At 38.0% G+C, this 25,563-nt stretch overlaps 1 protein-coding gene and 1 pseudogene across 15 annotated transcripts in view; one reads left to right on the forward strand and one right to left on the reverse strand.

Annotated features, from left to right (window-relative positions):
• SPIRE1 (spire type actin nucleation factor 1) overlaps window positions 1-25,563 on the reverse strand; it is a 362,107-nt gene that overhangs the window by 301,855 nt on the left and 34,689 nt on the right. The window lies entirely within an intron of this gene.
• LOC143662783 (uncharacterized protein KIAA1143 homolog pseudogene) lies at window positions 18,894-19,382 on the forward strand (annotated as a pseudogene).

Below are 25,563 nucleotides of genomic sequence, written 5' to 3' on the forward strand. Positions count from 1 at the left end.
CCAAACTAAAGGGTATATAATCTCCGACATTTAAAAATGTTGAACTATAAGGTATAAAATTAGAAAAATAAGTGATATCATAATCATTTACTCTCCTAATTTGTATTTTTCTTATATTCATTTGCTATAAACATGTTCCCAAATATACACATTTTTAAACTAAATTAGAACTGTAAAACAATTATATGGTATTTCAAATTTAAAATTCATTTCATATTATGTTGGAAGCAATGATTATTTCAAGAATAATTCCCCAAATTCCTGGCTCTTTATTAAAAAGAATATTTTGAATTTTGCCTAAGATCTCCTTTACAGAGCATATTAAACTTAAATTATATTTAATGACCACAGAGAAGAAAAGTGTACTTCTATTAACTACTTACAGTTCATGCTAGATCTGCATCAATGTTTTTTAACATAAACTATTGTTTACATGTGGTTTTTAAAATTACAATGAAACCTCACTAAGTCAAATTTACTACCAACTTTAAAAGGTTTAATTGATAGAATAAGCTTATAAAATGCAAGTATTTCATAAAATTATCAATAAAACCTGTTTTGATAAAAATACAGTTTTAAATTATATTGTTTCCCTGTAAATAGATATTGCTAAAATGAGGTAGTACATCTTATGATAAAAAAAATAACAAAATAATCCCATAAATTAAACCAAACATCAGGATATACTTGATGATAAAATTTCCATTTCAAATCAGTGAAGAAAAGTAGAATTATTTGCTAACTTCTTGGAAAACAATAAAATCAAATCCATGTTGAACTGACCCCAAATTTTCAAGTAGAGACTTAAATATATTTATTTTTTTAAGTACTAGAAAAGAGTATGAGTGAAAATATATCTGTCAGTAGTATGGGAAAGACTTCTCATAATTAAGAGCAAAGAGAGAATACATTTTTAAAATTCTGCAGGACAAAAAATACCATATACAATGTAAAAGAGGCCAAGAAGCTGGTTACAAACATTGCTAACACATGCAATCAAACAAAGAGGTCAGACCAGTAAAAAATAATGAAGCCTTTATCCAGTAAGAAGATAATATCAAAACAGAAAAAAGCAAAGGGCATGAATGAACAACTCACCAGAAAAGAACAAATAACCAGAAATATGGTTTTTGAGGTTTGCTTTCACTACCAGAGAAGTGCACATTTTAAAATAAGATGTCATTTTTCCCTACACATTTAGAAAAATATTTTAAAATACTGATACACAATACAACTGAATGTTCAGGAAAATGGGCATTTTTCTACATTGACAGTAGGAATATAAATTGGCATGATACTTTGTGTAGATAATTAGGAAAAGTCTTTAAAATGTGTATACCTTTAGCCCAGCTATTTCCTTAGGATAAATTCCTAGTGTGAGTAAGATTTACAAATTAAAAAAATAATCCTAATATAAAATACTATAGGACTGCTTAATTACAGAGCTTTATAACTTAACACTATCTAATACTGTATTATGTAAATGATAAACAAAATATTCCCAATGAATTAAGTGAAAAAGAAAACTCCAAAGCAATATATATAATTTCATGTCATCTGTGACATACTTCATACACACACACAATTAGAAGAATATACTCTGTAATCCTAAATACCTTATCAGGGATTGGTTCAGGAATGGGCAAGTTACTGTATTCCAGTCAATGAGAGACAAACAGTGGTTTACTAGGGGCATTTTGGGGAGCATCTGTCTCCCTAAGTAGATAAATCTGGATAAAGGTCATATAAGAATTCTTTGGACTGTTCTTAAGACTTCTTTTTTAAGTTTAAAATTACAACAAAATGAAAACCTCCCAAAAACCCTGAACTGGCTTTCATGGCAAGGTTCCTTACAGACTTGCTGAGAAAGTACGCAGCCTGACCCATATGGCAGCTACCTCCAACCCCTACAGGAAGGAGCTTGAGGATGATGCCCACACGGTAGGCCGAGCAGAGGAACTGGGCATTTGAAAACGTGGGCTCCCTGTGAAGTCAAACCAACCCTGAAGCCCAGCCCTCTAGACTTCCAGCTTTTTAAGCTAGTTAATATCCTTGCCATTTAAGTCAGTCTAAGTTTTTTTTAAGCATTAATTTTGATATACTTTTAAACTTTCAAAGAAGTCTCAAAAACAGTCCAAAGAACTCTTGTCTATCTTTTACCCAGATTTATCAGTTTCCTCTCACCCTCCACCTCCCCCTCTCTCTCTCACACACACACACACTCAAAAAAAAAAAATACCTCTTTGGAAGCCATGTGAGAGTCAGTTGGGCACATCGTGCTTCTCTCTTTTTCAAACACTGTAGAGTAAGGATACATCTTATATGACCACATTTACAAATGTCAAAAACAGGACATTTAACCGTGATACGATCTAATCTACAGAGTACATCAAATTTTACCAACTGTCCCAAAAAGTACATTTCCAGTTATTTTTCTGAGCTCAGGAACCAATCCAAGATCATATACTATTTTCATCATCATATCTCTTCAGTTTCCTTTCACCTAACAGAGTACATCGGTCTTTGTCTTTCATGACAACGACCCTTTTGAAGAGTCCAGGCCCATCACTGTGCTCCTCAAGCCAGGTTTGTCTCCTGAGTCCTCAGGTGATCATGTCTGGCAGAATACCTCAGAAGTGATATTGAGTCCTTTACAGTGCACCAGGAGGCACCTATTGTGGGTTTTCTCAATACCACAGATCACTGTGCTGGGCAGACTCTAAGGTGGCCCCCAAGACCTCCCCACCTCCTGGAACCCATGCCCTTGTATGACCACCTCCCTTTGAGTGTGCGTGGGCACCAGGACTTGCTTCTAAAGAAGAGAACACAGAAAAGGTAATGAGAGCTTGTGATGCCATCAGTGATCATGTCACATAAGACTGAGTCTCCATCTCTTTTGCTGGCTGAGAAGGAAGCAAGTGGCCATGTGGGGACCTCACCAGGCAAGGAAGTGCAAATGCCCTTTAGGGCCGAGAGTGACCTTCAGGTCAACAAGAAAATGAAGCTCTCAGTCCTACAACCATGAGAAACTGAATGCTGTTAACAATCACCTGAGAAGGGAAGTGGATCCTTCCCCAACCGAGTCCCCAAATAATCCAGCCATGGCTGGCACCTAATTACAGTTTTATAAGTCTCTAAGTGAGGACCCAGCTAAGCTATGCTCTCAACACACCGAAACTGTGAAATGATAAATGCATAATTGGTGTGACTGTTTTAGTTGCTAAAGGTGTGGCAATACTGTCACGCAGCAATAGAAAACCAAGACAATAACTTCCAGTAACTCTGCCTGATTTCTCCAATATACTATTTTTTCCCCTAGAAATCAATATATAACTTGTGTGGAGCTCCACCGAAACTATACCAATATCAATGTCCTCATCCAACTTCTATTTACTAGTTTTAATCCTCACTGATGATTCCTGCCTAAATCCATTACTGCTATGGCGGCTGGGAAGTGGTGGTGCTCTGGAGCACCTCCCCTTCTAGTTCATTGACTGGTGTTCCACCATAAGGAAGAACTTTCCCTTCCTGCTCCCCTTTACTTACCCACGTATTTCTTTATACCAAATGGATTCATGGGTTATTTTATTCAATAGGAGACTATAATCCTTTATCATTATTCATTCTGGTGTTCAAGTTTTCCCAGATTTGGCCAGTAGGAGGAAGCTCCTTTACGCTGACTCCAGAGTCTTTCTGCTATATCTCACAATAATTTTAAAAAGTTTTATTAAGGTACAATTTACTTTCTATAAAATTCGCCTATTTAAAGTGGATAATTCCATAATTTTTTGTAAATTTACAAACCTGTGCAACCATGACCACAATCTAATTTTAGAACATTTCCATCACTCTACAACAAAATCTTGTGTCCGTTTGCAGTCACTTCCCATTTCTGCTCTTAACTCTCAACAGCTTATCCACTTTTTCTCTATGGATTTGCCTTTCCTGGACATTTCCTATCAATGAAACCACCCAACTGCAGTCTTTTGTATTTGACTTTCTTCACATACATAATGTTTTTGAGGTTCATCCACATTGTAGTATTATGAGTATTTCATTGCTATTTATCAGCAAATAGGATTCCTTGCATGGATATACTTGCACACAATATTTTGAGTACTTCCTCACTTTCTGACACAACTACATGTTCTGGGCTCACCTTGTACTTACCCAAGCCCTGGAATCAGACATTTTCCCAAGGAACTTGGTTACTTTCATTGGAGAAGAATTTGAGAAACCAAGATCTGGGTGTCCAGGTATGCTCATTACTAGGGCGTCAATGCTTTCAGACCCTTTGGTAACATATGTGTGTATGTTTATAGTGTGTGTGTATAATACCTGTAAATGTGTTTATATATGTATTTATATTTATTTGTGTACACACACATAAACATGAAAAGGTCAAGTCACTTTGGAGCTTACAAATGAAAGCATCCTGACACAAACAGCAACAACAGAGATGAGATAAAAATCCTTTCCTTTCTCTAGCTAAAAAGGAAACAGCAGTAAAAGGCAGATTAGATTTTGTTTTATTCTGCTTTTAACTCTGTTAAACTGTTAAACTGAGACCTCCCTCCAAATTATATTCTACAATTTCATACACTGGCTTAGTGAATAGTCAGTGAAAATATAAGGTCCGTATCCAGGTAAAACCAGTAAAGCTGCAGTCATGAAGTTCCTAACAAGATCCTAATACTGCTTCTAACCCAAACTTTTAAAAAATGTCTTGGAATTTCCAGCTTAAGAATGATTCTCAGATTCAAAGCAGCAGCAAAGCAAATAAGAAGAAAAGAGAAGTAGGTCTATATGTTCCAAACCCTGCAGAAAATGTAGTAAGGCATTCTTCAAGCCCTGAAGGTAACAATCAGGTTCACTAAGCTTTAACATGATCCAAGAACTTCTTAGTCATGGGGCTGTGAGCTCACCCTTTGAGCTTTTCATTCCACTTAAAACATACTCCAAGCCAATGACTGATAATTTTTTAAAAATGTGTCTAAGACATAGTCATGCTCAAAAGAAGATTAACATCTCTGTGGCCTAGAAACAGAACAGAAAAAAGTAGCAATAAAATGGCTGAAGCCATGGTCTCCTGGTGTCTGTGTCTCTGAGCAGCCAGAAGTTAGAGACCGGCAGCCCAGGCATAGGAAGATACCAAGTAATCAGGCCCATGATGTGAGGCTGGGCAAATCTTTCTTGCTAGTAAAACGAGGCTGGCAAAAGCAGAAACACCAAGCAGGGCTACAGCTTGTAATGGGCCACGTGCCGCTCAGGAGGTGCGTGCCTGGTAGTTAGGGTAACCCTGTAGGATGCACCCAAGACACTAACAGACACATACATGAATGTCAGGAATTCAAGAACCCACTGAAATTGCAGGCAAAAAATTTAGTATATTTGTGAGTTCCCATTTTGGGGGAAAGGTTCATATTTTCCATGAGCTTTTCAGTGAGGTCTGTGACCCCTACACTGTAAAGGACCAGTGTGCCCTGATGTGCATGTGAATTAACAGAGTACAAGCATGTGGAGCCTCCAGAGCGGGTCTAGTTCTGTTACTTCCTTCCTCAAATATCTGGGTGGCCACGATGTGCTAGACGCTGTAAGCATAAAGACAGCAGAAACAAAAACAAGGTCTCAGCTGACATCTTAGTGGGGTAAGGGAGGAGCCCAAGTGAACTTTCCTAAACATGAGTCATGCACTCTGCTTCAAACTCCCCATGGCTTCCTGACTCACTCAGAATGGCCCAAGGGACCTGGCTCTCGGCTACCTCCTTGGCCTCACCTACCCCTACCCAAGCCACACCAGCTTCCTTGAGGTTCTTGAACTACTGTGGACTGCCCACACTTCTTTTGCTGATCTATTCCCTACCTCATTCAGATCTCTGCCCAAAAGTCACTCAAAGAGAGTCCCTTCCTTCTAAAATAACACCTTTCTCCCTAGTGCCCCCCATCCCCTGCCAGTTATGCTCTGTCTCTTGCTGTCCTTTATTTGTCTTCATAGTACGTAACAACACACAGCATTTTATAAACATGATTATTTATAAACACTAGAATGTAAACTCCATGTAAACAGAGGTTTTTGTCAGTTTTATTTTTATACTGCAATGCCTAGAACCAGTGTCTGGCACAAGAGAGTTGCTTTCTTTCAAGAAAGAAGTGAAAGGAAGAAAGGAAAAGAAGAGGAAGGAGGAGGAGAAGGGGGAGAAAGAGGAGGGGGAGGGGAGGGAAGGAAAGGAGGGCAAGGGGGCAAGGAGAGAAGAGAGAGGAAGAGTAAGGGAGAAGGGACGGAGAGAGGAAGGGAGGGATAGGAAGGGTATAGGTAGGGAGGAGGTGGGAGAGTAGGGAAAGAGGGTGGAAGGAGGGAGGAGCAGAGGAAGGGAGGGGAAGCTGTTTATCTACTGACATACCTCAGGGCTACTCTCCTGGTCTAGCTTGTTTCCAGGGCGCCTCAATTTCCTAAAACCAATACCTTATCTTTTCCCTTTTATTATTTGATTTTTATAGTTAACAATAACAACGTTCCCTTTTAACAGTACTATACACATAATTTAAAAGCTGACACTCTCACACCTGCTGAACAAGGAGATCAAAGATAATTCTGCAAGGACATGCAACTTGCTTTTTACTTAGCTCAAGGTAAACAAATATCAGAAGATATTTCAATTATCTCTGAAATCATTTAATTTAAGAATTTGACAGCTTCATTATCATGCTTAACTGTGATTCATGAATGCTATACACCAGAGTATATTTCCTGGTTTCTAACTACTTAAGTCTTGTGACAGTCACAAGGTTATGTTTCTCAAGAATGGACTGTGCTAATTCAACAGTATTCATGGAGAGCCTTTAAAAGAAACAGCAATTCATCTTTTCTGAATGGCTTGTAACTGCGAACTTTCCCTTCCATCTAACGTTTTCTTATTTTGTGTTCCCTTCAATAGATGGTTTCCATCTGAACCCCATTTTGATTTTTTCTCTTAGCTGAAATCACAGAGGTCCTTAAAGAGGCTCAAACTTAAGGGAATCAACCAAACTACAGTTCTTGAGCTTCTGCCAGACCCCTGAGGCAAGGCGCTAGGCTGGCTCTCTACCTGCCTTGCTCCTAAAGACACCACAGTCACAGGACAAGGCCTGGCTTCCACGGATGACAGAGAACCCCGCTACACAGAGTTATTCATGAAAGACGGGAGAGCTGTCTTTAGGGTCTTCACCTCACACTACCTTCCCCAAACACACACACCACCAGGAAGCCTCTTTTATTCTTTATTTTTACTTATAAAAGCATAATTCATTATAATATCAGAAAATAAAAGCAATCTAAAACGACATAAAAAAAAGTATTCCAGAGACAATCACTATTAATAACTTAGAATATTTGTCCTTCAAATCATATTCGTTGCATATTTTTAATAAACATTGGATCATTCAGTACTTATTATTTTATAATCTGTTTTTCAAATAACAGACCATCATTTCATGTGAATAATTTCATTCTATCCATTTGTTTTTAATAAAGTTAGACATTTAGATAGATTTTAACTTTTCTCTTTTACAGTGTTTTAAATGACTATCTTTTTGTAACATTTTTGCACATACTTTTAAAGTTTTTAGGCACTTTTTGCTATCTCATCCTTGATCCTGATAACAACCCAAGAAGCAGGTAAAAAATATCCTTAGTTTACAGACAAAGGAAACTTAGGTACAAGTAATAAGTCATAAAAAAGCAAAACTGAAAACAGTCAGATCTGCCTGACTCCAAAGTACCCAAATGATCCAAAACTATATGAAAGAAAATAGAATCAACTCTGAAGCATGTGTGTGCTAGAGACAGGTCACAGTGACTATCGGAAGCAAGCTGCCAAATAGGAATTTTACAAGATGGCTGGTTAAACCTCTGATAGCCTGAAATTGACCAGGTGAGAGTATTTATACCACAGAAATCAGCACTTTTTTTGAGAGCTAGTTTACTTGTACACCAAATAAAATTTGTCTTCAGTTTTCTCAGTCATTTTTTCTTGTCATTACCTGGCAATATGGGCTGGCTTGATGTCTTTTCTTTCCCTAAACAGCTGAGTGTACCACTGTGCAGGCGTAGCTAGGATCTGTTCCAATTGCAACTAGCCAAGACCTATCTCTGAGAACACCCATTCGCCCAGTCACCGCTGCTTGCCTGGCATCACTCTGTCCTGTACCCGATCTACACAATCTGAGCAGAAGTCAAAGGCTCCATCACTACCCTCCCAGGGTACTGGACTCCCCAGACAGGTGTGCAGCCCCTGTTCTCAGCCTCTCTCCCAGCTCTCTCCAACTCTTCAAATCTTCCCATCGAGCCCTGCAGAACTGACGGGTCTCTTCACTGGCCTTCATCCCTCCCACCACCACCATGTTCTAACTTTCCTTCTTAAACAAGTTAAATTCCAAGGCTAAACGTTACATAAATCCTTTGCTCCTTTCTCCCTTTGTACTCCTTTGGGATAGCCACAACACTGGCTAAATATAATTCTTCACTTACTGTCCACCTGCATTCATATAGCTGAATGTTGCCAGAGGAAAACATACAAAACATCTTAACTTGCTTGAATTTAAAGTCACTTTTAAACTTGTGACCACCAGTTTTCCTTAGCCCATTCACTCTCCCACTGTCCTAGCTGGCTATCACACCTTCATTCCTCTCCTGAAACCACCTCTTCTCTCACCCTCACTGCAAGAAGGGCCCTGCTTTTCATTTCACTACAAGGAACTGAACCCAGTCAGGAGAAAATGTCTGCAAGCCATCCCCCACACCATCACACTTAACCACCAGTTATCAGTATATTCTGTATATACAGACACACACCACATCCTGGAATGCTTTAAAATTACCACTGTGATTCTCATGTGAAACCTAAAATTGTATGATAACATTTTCAAAGTCAAAGATGCATGTATATATGTGTGTGTATATATATATAAATCAATTGTAAGAATTAGGGTATATTTAAATGACATTAAAATATAATCTTATACCATTTTGACAAAAAACCTATATAAAGAAAACTACAAAAAACTGCTAAAAGAAACCACAGAAGACCTACATAGATGGAAGGGCATACCGTGTTCATGGATTGGAAGACTAAATATAATTAAGATGTCAATCCTACCTAAACTGATCTACAGATTCAATGCAATACCAATCAAAATCCCAACAACTTATTTTTCAGAATTAGAAAAACCAATAAGCAAATTTATCTGGAAGGGCAGGGTGCCCCGAATTGCTAAAAACATCTTGAGGAAAAAAAACGAAGCTGGAGGTCTCGCGCTGCCTGACTTTAAGGCATATTATGAAGCCACAGTGGTCAAAACAGCATGGTATTGGCATAAAGATAGATATATCGACCAATGGAATCGAATAGAATGCTCAGATATAGACCCTCTCATCTATGGACATTTGATCTTTGATAAGGCAGTCAAGCCAACTCACCTGGGACAGAACAGTCTCTTCAATAAATGGTGCCTAGAGAACTGGATATCCATGTGTAAAAGAATGAAAGAAGACCCGCATCTCACACCTTATACAAAGGTTAACTCAAAATGGATCAAAGATCTAAACATTAGGTCTAAGACCATAAAACAGTTAGAGGAAAATGTAGGGAGATATCTTATGAATCTTACAACTGGAGGCGGTTTTATGGACCTTAAACCTAAAGCAAGAGCACTGAAGAAGGAAATAAATAAATGTGAGCTCCTCAAAATTAAACACTTTTGTGCATCAAAGAACTTCATCAAGAAAGTAGAAAGACAGCCTACACAATGGGAGACAATATTTGGAAATGACATATCAGATAAAGGTCTAGTATCCAGAATATATAAAGAGATTGTTCAGCTCAACAACAAAAAGACAGCCAACCCAATTACAAAATGGGAAAAAGACTTGAACAGACACCTACCAGAAGAGGAAATACGGATGGCCAAGAGGCACATGAAGAGATGCTCAATGTCCCTGGCCATTAGAGAAATGCAAATCAAAACCACAATGAGATATCATCTCACACCCACCAGAATGGCCATTATCAACAAAACAGAAAATGACAAGTGCTGGAGAGGATGCGGAGAAAGAGGCACACTTATCCACTGTTGGTGGGAATGTCAAATGGTGCAACCACTGTGGAAGGCAGTTTGGCGGTTCCTCAAAAAACTGAATATAGAATTGCCATATGACCCAGCAATACCATTGCTAGGTATCTACTCAAAGGACTTAAGGGCAAAGACACAAACGGACATTTGCACACCAATGTTTATAGCAGCGTTATTTACAATTGCAAAGAGATGGAAACAGCCAAAATGTCCATCAACAGAAGAATGGCTAAATAAACTGTGGTATATACATACAATGGAATATTATGCAGCTTTAAGACAAGATAAACTTATGAAGCATGTAATAACATGGATGGACCTAGAGAATATTATGCTGAGTGAGTCCAGCCAAAAACTAAAGGACAAATACTGTATGGTCCCACTGATCTGAACGGACATTCGAGAATAAACTTGAAATATGTCATTGGTAACAGAGTCCAGCAGGAGTTAGAAACAGGGTAAGATAATGGATAATTGGAGCGGAAGGGATACAGACTGTACAACAGGACTAGATACAAAAACTCAAAAATGGACAGCACAATAATACCTAATTGTAAAGTAATCATGTTAAAACACTGAATGAAGAGGACTTCCTGGAAGATGGCGGCTTAGTAAGACGCGCGGATCTTAGTTTCTTCTCCAGGACACCTATTAGGGGAGTAGAAACGATACAGAAAGCGCCCAAAGCCACAACAGAGATAAAAAAGACAGCGTACCCCATCCTGGAACGGCTGGCTGGCTGAGAGAAGCCGCTCGGGTGAGATCGCCGAGGCGCGCGGGCCTTACCGGGCGGGGTGGCAAGCGGCCGGAGTTACTCCCTTCCCCCTTCCCGGGCCGGCTGGGAGAATTGGAGAGGCGGTCCCCTGAAACAAAGACGGCTGGCGCCCACACCACGCGCAGCCCCCAGACCAACTGAGAGAATTGGATCGGAAAGCCCCAGGCCGCGGAGAACGGTGACGGGTGGGGGAGGCCCCCTCCAAACCTGTGACTCCCGGGGAACGTGCACTCTCTCGGGCGGGCCGCTGCCGCTGGCGCCCTCCCGCCACGCTTGTTGCCCAGGGCCGACTAGGAAATTCGGACGGGCTCTTTCCCTGGCTGCGGCGACCAGCAACCCTCCCTGCGTTCGGACCCCGGGCCGGCTCAAGCCGTTTCGGCTAGCAAACCCCCAGGACGGCGAGAGTTTTCCAAAGTTTAAGGTCCCACAGCACCTTTTACTGGTGGGACCCGCAGACAAACGGGTGCCACGAGCGCCACCTACTGGGCAGGATAAGAAAAACAGAACCCAGAGATTTCACAGAAAAATACTACAACCTTGCTGGGTCCAACACCAAGAGAAATCTGAATAAATGCCCAGACGCCAGCAGCAGAAGATAACTGTCCACGCTCAAAAGATTGAGAATATGGCTCAGTCAAAGGAACAAACCAATAGCTCAAATGAAACACAAGAGCTGAGACAACTAATGCTGAATATACGAACAGAAATGGAAAACCTCTTCAAAAATGAAATCGATAAATTGAGGGAGGACATGAAGAGGACATGGGCTGAACATAAAGAAGAAATAGAAAAACTGAAAAAACAAATCACAGAACTTATGGAAGTGAAGGATAAAGTAGCAAACATAGAAAAAATAATGGATAGCTACAATGATAGATTTAAAGAGACAGAAGATAGAATTAGTGATTTGGAGGATGGAACATCTGAATTCCAAAAAGAAACAGAAACTATAGGGAAAAGAATGGAAAAATTTGAACAGGGTATCAGGGAACTCAAGGACAATATGAACCGCACAAATATACGTGTTGTGGGTGTCCCAGAAGGAGAAGAGAAGGGAAAAGGAGGAGAAAAACTAATGGAAGAAATTATCACTGAAAATTTCCCAACTCTTATGAAAGACCTAAAATTACAGATCCAAGAAGTGCAGCGCACCCCAAAGAGATTAGACCCAAATAGGCGTTCTCCAAGACACTTACTAGTTAGAATGTCAGAGGTCAAAGAGAAAGAGAAGATCTTGAAAGCAGCAAGAGAAAAACAATCCATTACATACAAGGGAAACCCAATAAGATTTTGTGTAGATTTCTCAGCAGAAACCATGGAAGCTAGAAGACAGTGGGATGATATATTTAAAATACTAAAAGAGAAAAACTGCCAACCAAGACTCCTATATCCAGCAAAATTATCCTTCAAAAATGAGGGAAAAATTAAAACATTCTCAGACAAAAAGTCACTGAAAGAATTTGTGACCAAGAGACCAGCTCTGCAAGAAATACTAAAGGGAGCACTAGAGTCAGATACAAAAAGACAGAAGAGAGAGATATGGAAAAGAGTGTAGAAAGAAGGAAAATCAGATATGATATATATAATACAAAAGGCAAAATGTTAGAGGAAAATATTATCCAAACAGTAATAACACTAAATGTCAATGGACTGAATTCCCCAATCAAAAGACATAGATTGGCAGAATTGATTAAAAAACAGGATCCTTCTATATGCTGTCTACAGGAAACACATCTTAGACCCAAAGATAAACATAGGTTGAAAGTGAAAGGTTGGGAAAAGATATTTCATGCAAATAACAACCAGAAAATAGCAGGAGTGGCTATACTAATATCCAACAAATTAGACTTCAAATGTAAAACAGTTAAAAGAGACAAAGAAGGACACTATATACTAATAAAAGGAACAATTAAACAAGAAGACATAACAATCATAAATATTTACGCACCGAATCAGAATGCCCCAAAATACGTGAGGAATATACTGCAAACATTGAAAAGGGAAATAGACTCATATACCATAATAGTTGGAGACTTCAACTCACCACTCTCATCAAGGGACAGAACATCTAGACAGAGGATCAACAAAGAAATAGAGAATCTGAATATTACTATAAATGAACTAGACTTAATAGACATTTATAGGACATTACATCCCACAACAGCAGGATACACCTTTTTCTCAAGTGCTCATGGATCATTCTCAAAGATAGACCATATGCTGGGTCACAAAGCAAGTCTTAACAAATTTAAAAAGATTGAAATCTTACACAACACTTTCTCGGACCATAAAGGAATGATGTTGGAAATCAATAATAGGCAGAGTGCCAGAAAATTCACAAATACGTGGAGGCTCAACAACACACTCCTAAACAACGACTGGGTCAAAGAAGAAATTGCAAGGGAAATTAGCAAATACCTCGAGGCGAATGAAAATGAAAACACAACATATCAAAACTTATGGGACGCAGCAAAGGCAGTGCTAAGAGGGAAATTTATTGCTCTAAATGCCTATATCAGAAAAGAAGAAAAGGCAAAAATTCAGGAATTAACTATCCATTTGGAAGAAATGGAGAAAGAACAGCAAGCTAACCCCAAAGCAAGCAAAAGGAAAGAAATAACAAAGATTAGAGCACAAATAAATGAAATTGAAAACATGAAAACAATAGAGAATATCAATAAGGCCAGAAGTTGGTTCTATGAGAAAATCAATAAGATTGATGGGCCCTTAGCAAGATTGACAAAAAGAAGAAGAGAGAGGATGCAAATAAATAAGATCAGAAATGGAAGAGGAGACATAACTACTGACCTCACAGAAATAAAGGAGGTAATAACAGGATACTATGAACAACTTTACGCTAATAAATACAACAATTTAGAGGAAATGGACGGGTTCCTGGAAAGACATGAACAACCAACTTTGACTCAAGAAGACATAGATGACCTCAACAAACCAATCACAAGTAAAGAAATTGAATTAGTCATTCAAAAGCTTCCTAAAAAGAAAAGTCCAGGACCAGATGGCTTCACATGTGAATTCTACCAAACGTTCCAGAAAGAATTAGTACCAATTCTCTTCAAACTCTTCAAAAAAATCGAAGTGGAGGGAAAACTGCCTAATTCATTCTATGAAGCCAACATCACCCTCATACCAAAACCAGGCAAAGATATTACAAAAAAAGAAAACTACAGACCAATCTCTCTAATGAATACAGATGCAAAAATCCTCAATAAAATTCTAGCAAATCGTATCCAACAGCACATTAAAAGAATTATACATCATGACCAAGTAGGATTCATCCCAGGTATGCAAGGATGGTTCAACATAAGAAAATCAATTAATGTAATACACCATATCAACAAATCAAAGCAGAAAAATCACATGATCATCTCAATTGATGCAGAGAAGGCATTCGACAAGATTCAACATCCTTTCCTGTTGAAAACACTTCAAAAGATAGGAATACAAGGGAACTTCCTTAAAATGATAGAGGGAATATATGAAAAACCCACAGCTAATATCATCCTCAATGGGGAAAAATTGAAAACTTTCCCCCTAAGATCAGGAACAAGACAAGGATGTCCACTATCACCACTATTATTCAACATTGTGTTGGAGGTTCTAGCCAGAGCAATTAGACAAGAAAAAGAAATACAAGGCATCAAAATTGGAAAGGAAGAAGTAAAACTATCACTGTTTGCAGACGATATGATACTATACGTCGAAAACCCGGAAAAATCCACAACAAAACTACTAGAGCTAATAAATGAGTACAGCAAAGTAGCAGGTTACAAGATCAACATTCAAAAATCTGTAGCATTTCTATACACTAGTAATGAACAAGCTGAGGGGGAAATCAAGAAACGAATCCCATTTACAATTGCAACTAAAAGAATAAAATACCTAGGAATAAATTTAACTAAAGAGACAAAAAACCTATATAAAGAAAACTACAAAAAACTGCTAAAAGAAATCACAGAAGACCTAAATAGATGGAAGGGCATACCGTGTTCATGGATTGGAAGACTAAATATAGTTAAGATGTCAATCCTACCTAAATTGATTTACAGATTCAATGCAATACCAATCAAAATCCCAACAACTTATTTTTCAGAAATAGAAAAACCAATAAGCAAATTTATCTGGAAGGGCAGGGTGCCCCGAATTGCTAAAAACATCTTGAGGAAAAAAAACGAAGCTGGAGGTCTCGCGCTGCCTGACTTTAAGGCATATTATGAAGCCACAGTGGTCAAAACAGCATGGTATTGGCATAAAGATAGATATATCGACCAATGGAATCGAATAGAGTGCTCAGATATAGACCCTCTCATCTATGGACATTTGATCTTTGATAAGGCAGTCAAGCCAACTCACCTGGGACAGAACAGTCTCTTCAATAAATGGTGCCTAGAGAACTGGATATCCATATGCAAAAGAATGAAAGAAGACCCATCTCTCACACCCTATACAAAAGTTAACTCAAAATGGATCAAAGATCTAAACATTAGGTCTAAGACCATAAAACAGTTAGAGGAAAATGTTGGGAGATATCTTATGGATCTTACAACTGGAGGCGGTTTTATGGACCTTAAACCTAAAGCAAGAGCACTGAAGAAGGAAATAAATAAATGGGAACTCCTCAAAATTAAACACTTTTGTGCATCAAAGAACTTCATCAAGAAAGTAGAAAGACAGCCTTCACAATGGGAGACAATATTTGGAAATGATATATCAGATAAAGGTCTAGTATCCAGAATTTATAAAGAGATTGTTCATCTCAACAACAAAAAGACAGCCAACCCAATTACAAAATGGGAAAAAGACTTGAACAGACACCTCTCAGAAGAGGAAATACGGATGGCCAAGAGGCACATGAAGAGATGCTCAATGTCCCTGGCCATTAGAGAAATGCAAATCAAAACCACAATGAGATATCATCTCACACCCACCAGAATGGCCATTATCAACAAAACAGAAAATGACAAGTGCTGGAGAGGATGCGGAGAAAGAGGCACACTTATCCACTGTTGGTGGGAATGTCAAAGGGTGCAACCACTGTGGAAGGCAGTTTGGCGGTTCCTCAAAAAGCTGAATATAGAACTGCCATACGACCCAGCAATACCATTGCTAGGTATCTACTCAAAGGACTTAAGGGCAAAGACACAAACGGACATTTGCACACCAATGTTTATAGCAGCATTATTTACAATTGCAAAGAGATGGAAACAGCCAAAATCTCCATCAACAGAAGAGTGGCTAAACAAACTGTGGTATATACATACGATGGAATATTATGCAGCTTTAAGACAAGATAAACTTATGAACCATGTAATAACATGGATGGACCTAGAGAATATTATGCTGAGTGAATCCAGCCAAAAACTAAAGGACAAATACTGTATGGTCCCACTGATGTGAACGGACATTCGAGAATAAACTTGAAATATGTCATTGGTAACAGAGTTCAGCAGGAGTTAGAAACAGGGTAAGACAATGGGTAATTGAAGCTGAAGGGATACAGACTGTGCAACAGGACTAGATACAAAAACTCAAAATGGACAGCACAATAATACCTAATTGTAAAGTAATCATGTTAAAACACTGAATGAAGCTGCATCTGAGCTATAGGTTTTTGTTTTGTTTTGTTTTGTTTTGTTTTGATTTTACTATTATTACTTTTATTTTTTTCTCTATATTAACATTCTATATCTTTTTCGGTTATGTTGCTAGTTCTTCTAAACCAATGCAAATGTACTAAGAAATGATGATCATGCATCTATGTGATGATGTTAAGAATTAATGATTGCAGGTGTAGAATGGTATGATCTCTAAATGTTGGGTTAATTTCTTTTTTTCCGTTAATTAAAAAAAAAAAAAAAGAGAAGGGATAATTGGAGATGAAGGGATACAGACTGTACAACGGGACTGGATATAAAAACTCAGAAATGGACAGCACAATACTACCCAATTGTAATGCAATTATGTTAAAACACTGAATGAAGCTGCATGTGAGGTATAGGTTTTTTGTTTTTGTTTTTTTTGTTTTTTTTCTTTCTATTATTGTTTTAATTCTTATTCTGTTGTCTTTTTATTTCTTTTTCTAAATCGATGCAAATGTACTAAGAAATGATGAATATGCAACTATGTGATGTTATTAAGAATTACTGATTGTACATGTAGATTGGAATGATTTCTAATTGTTTTGTTAATTCTTTTTTTAATTAATAAAAAAAAAAAACACTGAATGAAGCTGCATCTGAGCTATAGGGTTTTTTTTGTTTTACTATTATTACTACTTTTATTTCTTTTCTCTATATTAACATTTTATATCTTTTTTTGTTGTGTTGCTAGTTCCTCTAAACCGATGCAAATGTACTAAGAAACGATGATCATGCATCTATGTGATGATGTTAAGAATTACTGAGTGCATATGTAGAACGGTATGATTTCTAAATGTTGTGTTAATTTCTTTTTTTTCTTTCTTTCTTTCCGTTAATAAAAAAATAAAAAATAAAAATAAATAAATAAAACATATGGAATGTCCACCAATAAAAAAATATATATATATAATCTTATACCATTTTGAAAAACTAATCAAGCTATAAACTTAATGATTTTGTCCTTTTCAGTAAGTGATATACACATTCATAAAAATTTTTTAAATATAATGTTTAATACAAACCAGATTATTTCTGTGTTTAAAAGTCTCTTGGTTCACTTGCTTCCTAAAATGTTAAAGTGAAATGAAAGAATTCTCCTCCTTTTATTTCCTCCCTTTAGAAGTCAGAGTTCAATAACAGATGATTTAAATACTAGTCCTTCTCATAGGAATCTCCTTAGCAACCTTTTATAGCCTGTCATGGGTTGCAGAATAATCCTAATCTCCCATTCTTAAAAATGCCCTGTTTCCCTTCCAGAACAAAATAATTTAAATCAGAAAACTTAATAAGCTCTTAAATAGAAATTTTTAAAAAGTTTCACAATGTCCTTCAATTCTTTTGCCAGCTCCTCCACTCTAAGCATTCTGCTCTCTTCTCTTCCCAAGGTAAAGTCATATCTGGCAGTCATGCCCTCTATAAAAAGACAGTGGTCACTTGTAAAGATACTTAGCTGCCATAACAAAAGACTATCCCTACTGGTGCACATCATAAGACCCAAGATCTGTATCACAAATATAGGCTGTTGATCTATTTTTTATTTATTTATCTAAATTTTTTTCTTGTGTGAACTGCAGGATAATAATAGAATGAACTACATGAAACTTATTTAAGACAAGTATCAAATAATACCAATGTTGACTGACTTGACCCTTTCCATTACCTTGGTATAAATTACCAAATTTTATTAACTATACAGAAGGAAGAAATAAAATTCAAAGCTTAATAAGCCAAAATGTATATAAATCACAGTTTAAGGAAATATGTACTGCTGTTTCTAGAGCAAAGACAGAATATTTGTATCTAAATCATATAACAGTTTAGGGCAAGTGTCCAAAGACTTTCTTTTAGCCATACTCAGAAAGGCAGTCTTCTTTCCTATTTTTTCTTCCTAGCGTGTACAGTAAAACACAGAGACAGCCACAGAAACGAAAGGAAGTTGTCTAGCTCATGCTAGAGAAAGAGCTGATTGTGTGATTTCTCCCATTCATATATCAACACGGTCACCAATACAAAACAGGAAAGCTGCCCAACATGTTCTTTTAAATATGGTTTCCACTATTTATAAAACATAACAGAATAATTGACAAGAGTGCCAAGTACACTAATAGAGTAAATAACAGTCTCTTCCGCAAATGGTTCTGGGAAAACTGCATATCCACTTGCAAAGAAAAAACACTGGATGTCTACCTCATACTATATGCAAAAATGAACTGTAAATGGATCATGGGCCTCAAAATAAGAGCTAGAATCATAAAACTCAGAATAAAACTGAGAGACACCTTCTCAACCTTAGATACAGTAGTGATTTCTTAAATATGACACTAAAAGTATGGACAATAAAAGGAAAAAAGATGTCATCAAAAGATATTATCAAGAAAGTGAAATGGAGAGCGGCAACGAGTAAGCGGAATCAAGCGTCCCACGTGCGGCCCATCAAGCCGAGGCTTCTGGCTCGCATCAAGGAAAGGGTCGGCTATAGGGAAGAGTCCAGCCTCTGCTCTCCGATAAAGATGGTGACCAGAGGGACAAAGAAGAGGAACAGCCTCAAGTGGTGGTTTTAAAAACGGGAGATCTACCAGCTGAAGAAGTCATGAAAATTAAAGTGAACTAAAGGCTACCAACACAAATGAAGAACCAGCTCAAGTGATGGAAGGATAAAGTATCAAATACTAGTCAAGTGTACCTCAGATGAAAACTATTCAGGTTTAATGACAAGCTCAAATAAGATGATGACAAATGAAGAAGACATACATAAAAAGTTCTCAGTAAAAAATAACTCACGAAAGTAAATAAAAAACAGAAGCCTCCTTTCTTTTGATAACAAAGATGAAAATGAATAGGTGTACACATTTTGGACTTAGTCTTCTAAGAACATGGTGTGTTTTTTTTTAATAACTTTTTTCCTTATTTTAAAGATAATACAAGTTCATTATAAAAGACAGGAAAATTTTGCTGAGATAAAAACTATGTCCAACCGTCATCATCCCTCTGACTTCAAATGCCAACCATGTAAAAGTTAACTACCATTAACATTTAGTTATTTCTCATGTGTGGGTATACCTATGAAAATCATATATTTTTTAAACAAAATTGAGATTTTATTGTGTATGTTCAGTGTCCTATAACTCACCTGACAAAACAGGGAGCATTTTCCAAGTCAAAAAATTTTAAAACCTGACATTTATAGCTACAAGGGATTTCACAATTAAATGGGACCCTTATTACACCTTCCTCGTTAGTGGAATCCTGCTTAAGGTGGGGGAGATGATAATGTGCATAGTTTAAAATACCATCCCTGTTCCTGTTAGGGGAGGCCTTGTGACTCATCTCTGACAAAGTTAACAGCTACAAGTGGAAGTCTGCTCAATAAAACTAGTAGGTTTTTATAACAGAAGGACAAATGTGGCAAGCATGAGCCTCTGCCCTTCTCCCTTTATCCCGCCCAGAGCAGGATGAAACTAGAAGTGCACAGGCATTTGTAGACATGAGCAGGTACTCGTCTGAGTGACCCAGTGGAAAGACTTGAGGAGCATCCCTGGATCCCACTGGCGTGCCCCGTGGAGGTGCTGCACCAGCCTTGGGTGCTGGCCCCTGGGCTTCCTGACAAATGGGAAGAACAAACACCACGTTTAGTTAAGCCTCTGTCCGATTTTCTCTTACAAGCAGCCAAATGCATTCCTAACTGATGTAATAAATAACTGTAGTGGAACATGCTTACACAGAAATCTTAGAAGTGTACTTCAGATGATTTCTTTTGAATAAACTGCTAGAAGTAGGAAAAAAAAAAAAAGAAAGTGAAATGATGGAACGGAAAGAAATAATAGCTAACTATATATGCAATAAGAGTTTAATATCCAGAATATGTGAAGAACTGCTTGAACACAACAACAAAAAGACAAATACCCAGCTTAAAAACAGGCAAAGGACCTAAACAGACATTTCTTAAAAAAAGATATGCAAATGACCACAAACACAAGAAAAGATGCTCAATATTACTGGTCATCAAGGAACTGCAAATCAAAACCACAGTGAGTGAGAGTCCAGTTGACCAAGATAACAGCATAAGATGTTCCAGGGTACAGTTCCCCCACAGAATCTTTGAACAACTAGCAAAAACCGGCAAAGTCATCGTTTTCAAAGCTCCAGAAAACACTTAAAGGGTTGCAGTTATTGGGCAAGTGCCAAATCAAGAAAACACAGTTAAAAACACTAGGATAAGTTCCCGGTGCCCTTGCTGCCTCATCCCCTGTCCTCCCCGAGCACGGTGTGGACTCAGCCTGCACTATCACTGGGGGTCCTGGCCTGGCTCTAGAAGAAAAGAGTAATGCCCACATACATCCTCCATGTGCATACTAGGGTGTCTGTTTGTTGGTGCCAGTCTCTCAGGTGGCAGACTGAAAGGCTGAACCAGGAAGCTTCTCTCTGGCTTATCCTCCAAAAACTTGTACTTCAGGTAGAAGGAGCTTGCAGACAGCTAAAGCACTGTAAAAACAATTAAGCAGTAGTCGCCTGGGGTAAGGATTACCTGATTTAAGAAATATGACAGAGCACCCCAGATGGAGGAAAGTCTATTTCCTAGGGAGTACAGGGGGCATTCAAATTCCTGTCAACTGGGGAATCCCTAACTTGACAGATTAGCCCAAGCCCAGAACAAGACACTGACTCAAAAGAGAGAGAACATCCTACACTTAACTTTCACTGCGGGGTGACCTTGCTAGGAAGGCTATACTCTACATAACCGGCCAATGCAGGGCCAGTCTGCAAAGACTGTGAAAGGTGTTTCTTCTACTTTGGTTAGTTTGTTTTTGTTTTTGTTTCCTAGCACTCAAGAAAATATCTGACCTATTAACAGCTGGATAAAAACTTATAGCTCAGGGACTACACCCTAGAGTTAATACTTTAAAATATTATAACATACAATGTGCAACAACAGATCACAAGGCAAACAAATAGGAAATGATGGCCCATCCAAAGGAACAAAATTAAAATAAAGAAACCATCAACAAAGAACCCAGACTTCAGAAAAGTTAAAGGGGAAGGAATACTCAGAGAAATAATGGCAGAAAAAAATTCCAAATTTAACAAAAGACATGAATGTACAAATTCGGGAAGTCCCTTAAACTTCAGACAGTATGAACTTGAGAAGAACCATGCCCAGGCACATAGCAGGCAAATGCAGAGGCCAAAGCGAGAGTTCTGAAAGTGGAAGAAAAAGGCAACATGCTATATACAAGGGAGTCCCAATAAGATTAAGTGCTGATTTCTTACCAGAATCAATGGAGGCAAGAAGGTTTAGCTCAAGTACTGAAAACCATAAACTGTCAACCAAAAATTCTATGTCCAGCAAACTGTCTTTCAAAAACAAGGAAGGGGGCGGGCCACGGTGGCTCAGCAGGCAAGAATGCTCGCCTGCCATGCCAGAGGACCCGGGTTCGATTCCCAGTGCCTGCCCATGTTAAAAAAAAAAAAAAAGACGAGGATGGGATTAAGGTATTCCAAGATAAACAAAAGTTAAGGGACTTCATCATCAGTAGACCTACCCAATAAGCAATGCTAAAGGGAGTTTCTTCAGACTGAATGAAAAGGATACTAGACAGCATATCAAAGGAGCACAAGGAAATAAAATTAACCCATATGGGTAATTTAAATGCCTGTACCACTGCATTGTATTTCTCAGGATGTAATTCCCCTTTTCATTTCCTATAGGTTCTAAAATGCAAATGTATAAAAAGCTATGCTAAATCTATTGATCTACTGTCTGGAATACAATGTGTAAATATAATCTGCACCAACTACAACAAAAAGGTGGGAGGATGCAGGAGTACAGGAACTGTGTGTGTGTGTGTGTTGGTGGCACGAAATCAGATTTCATGTTACAGATTTAAGACGTTAAATTTAAGGCCCAAGGTAATCACAAAGAAAATATCTGAAAAATATATACAGAAAATATGAGAAGGAACTCAAAATGGTATAGTACAAAAAAATAATAAATACCAGATTAGGCATTAGCAGAAGAACTGAGGGACAAAAGAGATATAAGACTAATAGATAAACAGCAGAGAAAGTCCTGCATTATCAGTAGCAACTTTAAATATAATTATTTAAAATGTCTACTCAAAAAAAAAGAGATGGACAAAATAGATTTTAAAAGATAACCCAACCAAATGTTGTTTATAAGACACTTAACTTAAATTCAAATAAACAAGTAGGTTGAAAGCAAAAGAATAGAAAAAAATACTCCATGCAATAGTAACCAAAAGAGAGTTGAGGTTTAGACTTCAAATAGAGATATGAATGAAGCTGATCTGGATATAGGACTGGGGAAGATCAGAATACAGGGTAAAGATGATATCGTCCATATTTTAAAACTTCAACTTCTGTGTGAGACCAAAGGGAGAGATATTTATTTGGTGTAAAATTTATATTTGGGTAGCGCATTAATTAAGTTAAACTCGGATGGTAGGTTTAGTTGAACACCATTAAGTACATGGAATCTTGAACAGGGCACGAGTTCTTCTTGGTTTGTCCAGGTTAGTGTGATGTCCCGATATATTCCAGAGTAATCTGGGCACTGAATAAAGAAGTATTTGCAAAGTCCACCTTGGGGAACAGGGGAGAAAGGAGGAAATATTCAACTTTCCCATGTGGAGAATTTCTGATATTCTCGTAAGCAATGGGGACAACCAATTCAATAGGCTGAGCCTTGGATCTTGGGGTGTACCCTATGAAACTTACTCCTGCAAAGGACAGGCTAAGCCTACTGATAATTAAGCCTAAGAGTCACCCCAGAGAACCTCTTTGTTGCTCAGATGTGGCCCTTCTCTCTGAGCCAATTCGGCAGATGAATTCACTTCCCTCCCCGCTTCTTGGAACATGACTCCCAGGGGGTATAAATCTCCCTGGCAATGTGGGACAGAACTCCCAGGATTTGCTGGGACTTGGCATCCTGGGAATTGAGAAAGCCTTCCTGACCAAGAGGGGGAAGAGAGAAATGAGACAAAATAAAGATTCAGTGGCTGAGAGATTTCAAATAGAGCTGAGAGGTTATCTTGAAGGTTATTCTTAAGTATTATATAGATATTCCTTTTTAGTTTATGGTCTATTGGAGTGGCTTGAGGGAAGAACCTGAAACTGTTGAGCTTGTTCCAGTAACCCTGATTTTTGAAAATGACTGTATAATGATATAGTTTTTACAATGTGACTGTGATTGTGAAAACCTTGTGTCCAATGCCCCTTTTATCCAGGATGTGGACAGATGAGTAAAAACATAAGTATAAAAAATGAATAAGGTGGGCCATGGTGGCTGAGCAGGGAGAGTTCTTGCCTGCCATGTCAGTGACCCGGGTTTGATTTCCATTGCCTGCCCATGCAAATAAATAAATAATAGGGGGTAAGGGGTAAAATAAATTAGGTAGACTGAAATACTAGTGGTCAGTGAGAGGGAGGGGTAATGGGTATGGTATATATGAGTTTTTTCTTTTGTTCTTTTTTGGAGTGATACAAATGTTCTAAAAATGATCATGGTGATAAATACACAACTATGAACACTATGTATGGACTGTATGTGTGTGAAGATTTATCAGTAAAAGTATTTCTGGAAATAAAAGAAACAATAGATAAATGGGAACTTCTCAAGACTGAACGTTTCTGTGCTTCAAAGGACTTTATCAAAAGGGTGAAGAGACATACGAAACTTATTCTTGCAAAGAAGCTAAGCATATTTATGATTATGCCTAAGAGTTACCCCCAGAGAACCTCTTTTGTTGCTCAGATGTGGCCTCTCCCTCTAAGCCAAACTCTTCAGGTAAACTCACAGCCCTCCCTGCTACGTGGGACATGACTCCCAGGGCTATAAATCTCCCTGGCAACATGGGGCATGTCTCCTGGGGATGAGCCTGACTCTGGCATGATGGGGTTGAGAAAGACTTCCCGATCAAAACAGGGATGAGAAACGAAACAACAAAGTTTCAGTGGCTGAAAGATTTCAAATAGAGTCAAGAGATCTTTCAGGCGGTTATTCTTACACAGTATACAGATATCTGTTTCCAGTTTTTGGAGTTATTGGAGTAGCTAGAAGGAAATACCTGAAATTGTTGAACTGTAGTCCAATAGTATTGATTTTTGAAGGTGACTGAATAACTACAGAGCTTTTAAAGTATGACCATATGACTCTGAAAACCTTGTGACTGATACCCCTTATCCAGTGTATGGACAGATGAGTCAGAAAAAAAATAAATAAAACTAAAATATGATTTTTTTTTTTTTACATGGGCAGGCACTGGGTCTCCGGCACGCAGGCAAGAACTCTGCGACTGAGCCACCGTTGCCCGCTCTGACATGATTTTAAATGTGTAAAAAAATAAAAAAAAAACAGCTGCCACAGGAGTGGAAAGGAGGCTTGCCCTACAGAAGGGCAGTTGCATCTCTACCTTGCACATGCTCTCAATCTTCGAGCCTCCACAGCGTCATTCCATTATATGCTAAACAAATCCCTTTAAAGCCCAGGTATTGCTTTTCCCTGGAGCCTAACTCCTCAGTGTTCTTGTTACTGTCTGTTAGAGCACCCTTCAACAGACATATGTCTCAGAGAGGGCCAAAACAATGTTTTTGTTCTTCAACATCCTATACTGGCACATTTTCAGTGAATCCTAAGAAATTTGCTGTGTATTTAAAGAACTAAAAATATTTAGAGCTGATTTTAAAAAGGATGAAGAGGCAGTCAACTCCATGGGAAAGAATAGTTGATAATAATACATCTGATAAGTGTTTAATATCCAGTATATATAAAGAAATCCTACAATTCAACAATAAAAGGACAAACAACCCAATCACAAAATGGGCAAAGGATATGACTAGACATTTTTCTAAAGACAAATACAAATGGCTAAAAAGCACATGAAAAGATGTTCATCTTCATTAGCTATTAGGGAAATGCAAATCAGAACCACAAAGAGGTATTATCTCACACCTATAAGAATGGCCACTATTAAGCAAACAGGAAACTACAAATGTTGGAGAGGG

The sequence above is a fragment of the Tamandua tetradactyla genome, chromosome 18 (genome assembly GCF_023851605.1).
Source record: "Tamandua tetradactyla isolate mTamTet1 chromosome 18, mTamTet1.pri, whole genome shotgun sequence".
In the NCBI taxonomy this organism is placed as follows: domain Eukaryota; kingdom Metazoa; phylum Chordata; class Mammalia; order Pilosa; family Myrmecophagidae; genus Tamandua; species Tamandua tetradactyla.